Below are 8,220 nucleotides of genomic sequence, written 5' to 3' on the forward strand. Positions count from 1 at the left end.
CCCCCTTCCCCATCACCATCCTCTCCTTTCCTGTTATTGCCAGTAAGTATCAAAGAGCATGAAACCAAAAATCCATACTGAGGATTTGGGGCCACTTTCTTTCTGATTTACAGAGAAGATTCCCTGTGTGTGTGTGTGATTATATTTTCAGGGAGGTGGGGCTGGATATTATCTTGGTGAACATGAGGGTGGGTTACAGCCCCGCAGCCTTCATCCTGTAATTATCCTTTGCACCTCTGTAGCAGCTTTCTGTTGGAGGACCATGGAGTGTAGCATCACAGTGCCAAAATCAAGGGAGGTAATTTTGTGTGTCACTAAATGTGCCTGGCTCTGGGAAGAGGAGCAACATGTGATAAAGTGCACAGTATGCTTAGGACACTTTCACTTCACTGAGGACAGGAAACAAAAAAGAGCAACACATTTAATTGACAGGGGGAGAAATTTAGGTCAGCGTAATTGTAATTACCTGTGCTGGAGTCTGGCCAAGACTCCAGGTTTAATACCTCTACTTGTATGAATCTGATGAAACTTGAGTATGAAATCACAAAAGAAAATCCTGTCATCCTTTGTAGGGTTTCAGAGGCATTTTCTACAACTTGGTTTCTCAGAAAAGGGGTCAAGGTGTCTTCCCAGTCCTCCTGTTTTTCAACAACAACAAAGTGGCCCTTTTCTGTTTGTGAGGGAAAGATCTAAGTTCTTAGCAGCTTTAGAAACTTTCCAAGGCATTTTGATGTTTCCTAAACAAAGTAGGAGGAGGTGGGAATCAGGGATTTGTGGGACCTCTGCCTGTCTCACCAGTGTCTCCCCACCTTGTATTGCACTCAAAATTTCTCTGAGAGACGCTCATATGTAAGTAGAGATGGGGAAAATTGAGACTGAAAATACACCTGGGTGGAAGTTGGTGTAAACCTGGAGAGCTGTGTCGAAGTTAGAAAAGCTTTGCTGAGTCTGTACAGCTGCAAAGCAGGGTTGCTGATAGTCGAAAACAGTGGGAAAAGGTAGTCAAAAGGATGGTAAAAAATTGTAGAAAATGGGAAAACACTTTTAGTTACCTATGGCGCAACAGTCCTATGGCAGGTGTGTGACCACAGCTAAGGAGGAAGATGAAGGACCCATCGACAGGAGTCTGGGAGGGGAGCGTGCAGGCAGACACTGAGTGGGGATGGGGGTGGAATGGACAGCAGCAGGCAGGGCTGAGCCAGGACAGCAGGTCCTGACTGCGAGGTGCTGTGGTCACTGCTGAGCCCTGGTAGCAGATGTTTATGGAGCTTCTTGAAGGGCTGAGAGGAAAGGTCTTTGTACCAGACATTTCCCACCACTGAACAATCCTCTGAAGCGTTGAGTCCTTCATCAGCCTTTTGGATGAGTCTCTGGACATCCTGTTAATATTGGCCATTTCTAATTAGAAAGACTGCAAATTTCATGGCTTGTAATTTAGAGTGCACTGATGTGGATGCATCGGACATGCTGAGGCTCCACGTGGTGTTCTAGAATGGACCTGCTGTCAGTGATGGGTGAAACATCACCCCTGATCCTCCAGAGGGATTCTTCCCCCCCTGCCCCCCTCCACCCTCCATGGTCTTTCCGCCAGCCAGGACCAATCTTGTATCTATTAGGAGAAAGGTAGATGCTTTGCACTGAAATTTTCAAAGGTCTCCCTGAGGTTTGCTCTGTAATACAAAGCCAGCAGGAAAAAAAAATTACCTAAGCATGGCAGGCTCCAAATAGGAGCATATATTGAACATTGTGTTGGTGGGGAACTCGTTGCCACAAGAAATATATATGGATTTAAAAGGCTGTCAGACAAATCTATGGCAGAATAATACCCCCAGGGCTATTAGACACACTAATGCAGCTCCTGTCTGAGGAAATCTCTGAAGCTCAGCCTGCCTGGAGCCTGGAGGCACGAGAGGAACTGTGCACTGCTGCTTTCCTTCTTTCCCTAAGAACTGCTGCTGGCCACAACCTAAACACATCCCAGGGTTGTTTGTTGGTACCATGGCTCTCTAATGTGCTGGTCCTCCTTGCTGCCAGGAGATTTTGTACTCAAAGAGGCAGGCTGAGCACCTTCAGAGGGCTTGCAGACTTTCTGTAGAGTGAGTGTCTTTTCATCCTATGACATGAAGTGACATTCAGGCACCAGGGGCAGGAACTACCCGAGAACCATGTTGGGATTCTTTCTCCCAGAGGGCTGGAGGTCTTCACCCTGGAGTCACTTAGGTACCCCCCAGCTCCTTCCACCTGACTGCTTTCAGCACAATGACTCTGGGCTGAGGCTCAGTGCAGAGCATCCTGCTCCTGAGCTCTCGCGTGTCCCTGCACCCCTCTCTCAACTTCTGTTAATTGAAAGCCAGGCTTGCAGATAGCAAATGATTTCTAGGTGCTCACAACCCTAACACCACCTTAATTAAGTTCTTTGGATGAGAATTTCCTTAGGCTGTTAGTTCTTCTTAATGAGACTAGACAAGGGGATGGGGAGAACAGGCCATTAGACATGATGTTCTGAGATAAATCTCATCTGCGGCCCAGGCAAGTGCACCTTTGCTTTCAGTGCTCTTCTCTCCCAGGCCTGACAAACCCCATGTCACAGTACAGATCAGCTAAAAGTCTTGTTCAGCTGAAGACTTGACCATTTCTTTCCAGTCTATCAGTTGCAGTAATAAAAGCCATGATCTCTGCTGACAAATCCTTTTTTATGGAAAAACAGCAAAACTTTACTCAGACTGAAGGGGGATGAGACACACTGATAGACACTGCCCCCTCCTCGTGTTTTTAACAAGCAGAGCGAGACTGTTAGTAAATGTTATAAAACACAAAAGCTATTGGAGTAAATCTTCACTGTGATGGAATGATCAGCTGTGGGATGAGTTCCAGGGACAAAATGCTATCAGCACAGGCAATGTGTTTCTTCTCTTGTCAGAAGAGCAAGCACGAATCTCCCTTCCCACCCCCGAAAATAACCAGCCAGATTTTTCATGATGCACAACAAATAGGTCTTTTCTAGTGTTACTAACTCCAGGATAATGATGGTCTCTTTATCTTCATTTTTCTTCAACAAAACGAACAAAAAAAAACATACAGATTTAAAGTTCTGCTTTAAAGTCCCAGGATACTTTTCTACCATTTATCTCCAAGCCTCAGCCTTACACCAGGTCATTTTCTGCCTACCAGCATTTATTTCTCTATTTATGTTTTAAGGAGATGCATGACTTTTTCAGGCATTCTTCAGGTAACAGGAGAGGTAGTAATTTGATTTACAAAATTCATTTGCTCGAAGTTGCATGCCAGCAGCTTGTCTCTAGCTCACAAGGGTGTTCCCTCTGGGGCTGGAGGAGCAGGTTAAGGGACATGTGGAGAGGGGCAGTGCTGCCCAGTTTCCACATTGTATTTAGCAGCAAAGGGCCTGGTTTAAACTCTGCTACTGGATCAGAGAGAGGTTTGGGCAGAGGGAAAGAGTACAAAGTGTGCAAGAGGAGCCTCCCTACCCCAGGGGAGACAATGCCGAGGGACAGACCCTGCTTTCCCCATTGGAAGATGTCTCATGCTCTCATTACAGCACAGTTGTAGCAACCAAGATCTTGCTGGGGTAGCTTCTGTTGGAGGCTCCACAGAGTGTCCACACATTGATGCTGCTGCTGGTCGAGGCAAAAGTCGTGATGATGCACCTCTGATGGAGTGGTATCGGCTTATGACTGGGAAAAGTTTAGCTGAGAAAAAAAAAACGATGTGCTACTGAGGACCCTCATCCCTGTGCCCAGAGTAACTGGGGCTCCTGCAAATGGTTCCTGGAGGTGACAAGCTGAGAGCTCAGACTCCTGCCACCAGAAGCTGTGCTCCCTCCTCCCACAGGAAGGGAGTATCATTGGGACAGGCTGAAGAATAGCAGTGCATGCGAGTAACACAAGAACGTTGCTGGGACAACATGAATGTACGCAGGCTTAGCAGCTGGAGCGGGATGTAGAGACACACAGTTTAGTATCTCCAGCTCTGCTTGAAGACAGTACAAATTACCTTCACCTTGCAAGAACTGCATCAAGAACTGCACCCACCAGCAGCCCAGAGCACAAGTCCCTACTCTGCAGCGCTCAGCAAGGGAAAGCCTGAGCAGCAAGGATTGTGGGAGAGAGAGGTGGCTTCTGGCACTCTCTGCTCTGGTCTTTTAAGATGCAGAGCTAAAGCTCAGGTGGTGTAATTCAGGAGTATCTGACCTGGAGCATCTACTCCTTATTGAGCACCCACTCGGGTGGCCATTTCAGACGGCTCATGGCTCCCGGCCATGGCTGCTTTCACCTTCTCCGTGTTACCAGTCACACACTCCTTCCTCTTGGGGACAGTCTCACCAGCGAGGGGTGGGATGTACCCACTGGGCTGAGTGCTCTGCAGGATGGTCACAGGGAACGTCCCCTCTTGCCCCGGGGACAAGGTGGCTTTGGGGCAGCACGGGCCCAGGCAGCTGTTGCTGTGCTGGGTGGAGCTGGTCCCCCCAGTCCTGTCCTGCGTCCCCCTGCATGGTGGCCTCAGGGCTCTGTCCCCAGCAGCTCCGCACACTCTCCCTGCCCACATCATCAGTGCAAACCCTGCACAATTTGAGGCCTCGATATTTATACATTAATTAGTCCTTCCTGCTGTTATGTGCTTATCAGCTCTTTATTAGAGAGCTCCCTTTTATACACACACAGATTTGTCCCCTCGGCACTTGCTTTGTTCTGTTACAAGATTATATCTGTGTGTTTGTTCCCCTGTTTACAGAAGTGTTGTAATCCTAACTGCTTCACTTAAGTGTTTAATGAAGGTATTTACTCTAAATTGTTTGCTGGGATTTTCTTCTACAGTTGAGGGATAAGAAGAGGCTGGAGCACTATTTCATTGCAATGATTTATATTAATTGATATTTCATATCAAATGGAGGACACTTAACTGTCCTAAATGGTTGTTACAAATGAGTCAGTGGCTTTTTTTTGGAAAACAAGCTGATGGATTTTGTTTCAGAAAACTGATGGTGGGGCTTTGTGCTGAAGTAACAAATCCTCACATGCAGCCGCAGCAACAACAGGCACAACATAGATGCAAATTAGCAATTACACACCTCCCAGGGCCTCCATAGGGCAGGGTAAATGCCCAAGAGCTCTTTGGCATAGTCTGTCCAGGGTGTCATTCACAGCTTTGGGAAACATTTGGAAGAGTTGATGCCACCACGTGTAGAGGTGGATGCCAGCTGGAAATGGCACTGTTTCTATGCATGTGCAGCTGATGGCAGCTATGGGACAGCTCTGCTCTTCGTGTCTCTCAAGCCAATGGCCCATGTCTGCAGTGGAGTTTGATACAGCTGCAGAAACAGCCAGTGCTGCTTCCTCAGCATGACCTGCACCCTCCTCACCCCTGGAGATCAGAGCCCTCACCGTGGGGGACACCCAGGGCCCCTGGCAGGAAGAGTGATGGGCTTCCCCAGCAGAAGGCTGTGTGTGCCCTGTCTCTGGATCTTTGCCCCCTGCTCCCCTCCAGGCCAGTTTCCCTTTCAATTCTGACTGAGTGGGGTTCTGGCACTTGACACAGAGCGACTGGGCTGTAGGGCACCACTCCTCTGAGCATCAGCCAGCCTTTTTGGGGGACAGCAGCTCTCTCCTGGCTTTCAGCAGCTATGATAAGGTTACTGTTCCCGAATGACGATGATCAGTCATAATCCAGGAGTCCTCAACAGCTCCTGGAAAATGTAACAGAAGCTAAACTACACACAGGGGAAAAAAAAAAAAAAAAAAAAAGGCTACAAAGCAAAGCTAAACCTGTGCTCTAGACCACAGCATCCAGCAGCATTGAGGATGTTATCTCCTCCTGAGCACAGTGCCAGGAGAGCTGCACTCTCTCCTTCCCACACCCAGACACCCTGCGACGCATGGCTTCCGCAGCATGCTCCCAAGGGCCTCCCAGACATGGCCTGACACACTCCATACAAGTGTCACCACAGGCTTTTGAATAACGAGCAGATTCAACTGAATGACAAACCATTCAGAGGCCACCCGCAAGCAAAAAGGAGGATTACATTTGTTGATGAGTAAATACTTGTGCTAAGAATAGCTCCTTCCAGCTTTGCTGCTCACCTACCTTATCCTCCTCCAATTACCTGACTTAATTTACTCCAGCTGTTCCTCCATATCTCTATGATCTATTTTCTACCTTCTTCTGGTTTCTCTTTGATTTCACTGTATATTTTTACATACCAGATTCATTTATCTTTGAAAGTGCCTCTCCTTACAGGAAGACTGTATACAGCATCACTATATTCGTGTTACTTCCATTTCCAATCCACTCTCAGCCAGGCTTTGTGGCACATACAGATGCTGGCAGCACACTAGCTGTATGCATAATATATTCAGCCCAGGAAGCACTTGTTCCTGAATGAAACTTATTGTCCTGACCCATTCCCATCTCTTTCAGTAGACAGGTTTGAAGGAGGAAAACTACAATCTGAATTCCTGAGATAGGCTCACTTTGAAAACCAGGCTCAGTCATTATTTCCCAGAGTTCCTCTTTCAGTCCTGTCTGTGAGTGAATTACCTGTTCTCGGCTCAGGTGCATGTCACTATGGCTTTTGCTGTCAGTCTCAGCAGCAGGACTAGTCCAATGGTGCATTTGTCTAATTTCATATTTTGATAAGGAAAAATGGTGAAATGGACAAATTTTGCTGCAGCTGGAGCCAAAAAGCACCTCTGCTCCATGTATGGTACCTATAATGGATCTTCCTTTCTTCTCTACAAGTCCTTTTCAATGTCGAGCCCAGGAACAGAAGAAATTAAAACAATCCAGATACACCAAACCAAAAGCTTTCTCCATCTCTGTTGTTGCCCAACACACCACAGAGAGAGGCTGCAGCATGACCCACAGATGGGTCCACAGGTAGAAAGTCTCTAGTACACTCACAGAGGAGGAGAGCAGACCAGAAAGGGACATACTCGCTACCTAAACGTCTTTGAAATATCTTGGCCTGGCTGCTTTGCTCAGCCCTGGCCCTGATGCTCTGCAGTACCTGAGGGGCACGGGAGCAGCACCTGGGACTGACTCAGGAAGTAAGAGTGGGGGACCCTCCCTTAAACTGAAGGGAGGTGGATCTGTAGGAGACCTAAGAGCAGAGTTCATGGGGTCATGAGCACGAATCTCAGCTATCGCCTTCCCTGAGCACCAACAAGGTCTGCAAGGACACCCTCATGGGGAAGGGGTCAGCTGGTGTCCGAGGTGCCCCCTCTCTCACAGTGTAGCAGCAGCTTAGCCGTCCCTTTGCAAAGCTGCAGTCATCAGCAGTGCCACTGGTTCCCAGGCACATCTGTGAAAACCTGCACATTCTGGGCTAGGGCATCTCCTACAGGATGCCTGAGAAGGTTTCAGCTCATCCAGATGGAGATCTAGTTGAAGCAGGTCTCCAGGACTCCCTTGATGGGTGAGGGCAAGACACTAATCCCCAGAGAGCTGTCTGCAACCCTTTGTTCTAGGGGTGAAATTCCTTCTTGCAGGTACCTGTGTCGGGCAGGTATCTATGAAGAGAGGTGCAGGGGTAATTTAGGCTGGACATAGCTTTCTAGACCTCCAAAGGTGGGACTCAGGGGTCCACCACCTGTACCTAGTATGTAAGGGTGGATAAAAGCAGTGGGTGATATACTCAGAGTTTCACTGTGAAGAGGTGAAGATACCTGTCTCTGATCTTTGAAACCCTCTCTTCTCATCTCCTGCATTCTCTAGTGCCCGTAAGGGCTTTTCTCCCTCCTCCTGAGATGCGGTATGAGCCGAGAGCTGCCACCAGCACAAGCCGCACCAGCATGCTCCAGGGGCCCAGCTGGGGCTCCAGGGGCTGCCCGGCTCCCTGGTCCTCCCTTGCCACTCCTGAGCAGTCCCCCCGCGGCTGGAGGGAGCTGCTCCTCTGCCGGCACAGCCAGTTTTCCTGCGATGTGTTTGAAGTGCTGCCTGGGGAAGGAGGAGAAGCAGAGGCTGTGCTGGGAGCACGGGGACAGCTGGGCAGTGGCTCTGGGCTGGGAGTGGGGTGGGAGAGGGATGGGATGGAGTCGGAGTGGGGTGGGAGAGGGATGGGGGCAGGGTGGAAGCGGGCTGGAAGAGGCTGACAGCAGGGGGGGAGTGGGGCGGAAGCGGGATGGGAAAGGCTGGGAGCAGGACGGGAACGGGTTGGGAGCGGCTGGGAGCGGGGTGGGATCGCGGCGGCTGCGGGCGCGGGCGGAC

Source organism: Athene cunicularia (genome assembly GCF_003259725.1).
Source record: "Athene cunicularia isolate RWA chromosome 18 unlocalized genomic scaffold, athCun1 chr18_part1, whole genome shotgun sequence".
In the NCBI taxonomy this organism is placed as follows: Eukaryota; Metazoa; Chordata; class Aves; order Strigiformes; family Strigidae; genus Athene; species Athene cunicularia.